Genomic DNA, 2,354 nt, shown 5'->3' with positions numbered 1-2,354 from the left:
GCGGGCTGCGAGGGCGCCGCGCCTGCAGCGCCTGCACGGTCCGCCCGCGACGGCAGGGCCGTGAGGGAGAGCTCAGCCAAACGGCCACGGATTTGTCGGATTTTTTCAATCTGTTTCCTCCTCCTTTTTTATTTATTTATTTTTTAATTTTTTTCTATGAGGCAGATATTTTTTTAAAGTTCTGGTCTGCTTCCAAACTGTCCGCCGACCTTCTCAGCATCACGACGGTTTGAGCTAAGCAATTCGTATAGAAAAGTTTAAAGGAAATCAGGACATGGGAYTCACTGCCTACTTTCCTTTTGAATTAAAAAGAAATAAACATATAACTGAATTTAATATTGTTATCTCCATTGCATTATACTATCAAAACCTATTACATGAGCCGCGTTGAATAGAAGAAAATAAATTCCTCCAACCCAGAGTTGTTTTGGCACTAGATTAGCAGATAGGAAATGCTATAAAGATGAACTTAATACGATTAGAGATGTTTCCTACAGATTTTCATATATTGATTCAGGGAATTTTAATTCTGGAGCTTGCTTTGCTATAATCCGCATTTATTACAAGCTGATATAGTTTTATTATAGCAAGCTATCAAGGTCGATTCCTTTAACAGCATAATCTGACATGAATTTCATTTTTAAAGAAATGTAGTTATAAAAATCCATACTGTGGGCACAGTGGTTATATTGTACCTAAATCATATTTTAAAGGCAATAAATCCGCAGAGTGTTTAGGAACAGAGGGGAATATGGTTAAATGGCTCTCCTGCACACACAGTCCAAACTCCTTAAAAGAACGCTCAAACTTTTTTTAAAAAAAAAAACGCTGAAATTTTAAAAAGCAGACAACAGTGGCAGGTTCAGATCGCCCCTTTCCCCTCCCGGCAAACAGAGTCCTACAGGTTGTATAAACTTTTTAATGTTTCACTTAACCCTCTTCCTCTAACAAAACAGTAACGACTCAGGATACACTTGCGCTTTGCAAACACGCGTTGTGATTGAACTGCGTTTTAAATAGTCTTAAAATGCTAAATTACAACTCACACGCTGGTTTTGGAAAGCGGGGGAAACACCTTGTAATTTAAAATGTGTTGATCATAAAAAAAGGTTATCCAGTAATTAAAACATATCGTGACTCCCTCCCAATAGCTCCGTATAACACCGTGCCACTGCTCCCTTTGCAAATGTTCCCTGTACCAGGTACTTCCTTCTAAGCCTTGTAGTGATTCAGAACAGAGGGAATAAGCAAAATGATCATAAATTTCCTAATTAGAGATTTCGCACCAAGACAAAAAGGTGTTAATGAGTTTAATTCCAGTGCCTGTCATTGTCCCTTTTTTCACACCACTTATTTACTAATGGCCCAGAGGGCTGCTCCCGTCTCTCCTTTGTTAAGATTTTAATTTGCCTTCTTTTCTGCCTTTGATGTAAAATTGTGACCTACAACTCTTTGAAGTCCCTTATTAGGAGGAAAATTAACTTAGCTTTTCCACTGTATCTGCCCACTGTTAGCCTAGACAAAATGTAGAGAACTCCTTAAAGATTCAGTACATTAGGAAATTTCTCAATGTAGCTCTGGAAACGCAAATGTAAAAAAAGAAAGAAAGAAGGAAAGAAAGAAACTAATAGACTTTTAAATCTATATTAGGAGATGTAACCGTTGCCAGGGCCGGGGGAGGGGGGAAGGGAAGGAGGGAATATCTTAATAAAGAAAACAAAATGAGCCCGGGCTAGGAAAGGCTGTAAATTTCAAAACCTGAAAAAAAAGGGGGGGGGGGAAGAGAGGAGGGAACCTTTATTTTTAAATGTCACAACTTTTTCCTGTGCCTCTCGTGTGCAGTTTCCAGCTGACACCCAAGCTTCCTATGCCTTTACTTCGGGGGAGGAGGGGGCTAGGAAAGAAATTATATCTAAATCTATCTCCAGATAATTAGAATACCATGAGGCAGGGTTAAACCTTTGTAAAACACACAACTGATTGGCGATTGCTAAAACGAGATTTGAAAGCAACTCAAATAAAAGATCGCGACGTCAGTAAACAGATTTAGAAAAAAAAAAAAAAAAAAAAGCCAGTGACAAACCCAGCGAGAGCGAGCTCTGGGCATGAGAGAGAGAGAGAGAGGGAGCGAGAGAGACTTAAAAGAAATAGGAGGAGCTTGCGAGAGACTAGAAATGTCAATCAGAGCCCCGAGTCCCAATAATCTCAGGCAATCTGTTAGGACCTGACCCGGGTCCACTCAGATCAATAGGGAAAGTGGGAGAAGCGAGCGGCTGGCGGCGGGCGCGGAGGCAGCGCGGAGCGGCGCGGAGCGGCTGCCCGCCCCCATGTCTGCCGGAGTTTGCGGGAGGCGC

General features: G+C 41.4%; 1 protein-coding gene across 1 annotated transcript in view; it reads left to right on the top strand.

Annotated features, from left to right (window-relative positions):
- Positions 1-2,354, top strand: part of IRX3 (iroquois homeobox 3) — a 10,283-nt gene that overhangs the window by 4,810 nt on the left and 3,119 nt on the right. The window lies entirely within an intron of this gene.

The sequence above is a fragment of the Rhea americana genome, unplaced genomic scaffold, assembly GCF_003343005.1.
Source record: "Rhea americana isolate MKP2758 unplaced genomic scaffold, rheAme1 scaffold_20, whole genome shotgun sequence".
In the NCBI taxonomy this organism is placed as follows: domain Eukaryota; kingdom Metazoa; phylum Chordata; class Aves; order Rheiformes; family Rheidae; genus Rhea; species Rhea americana.
This window is presented reverse-complemented; position numbering and strand designations above follow the sequence as displayed.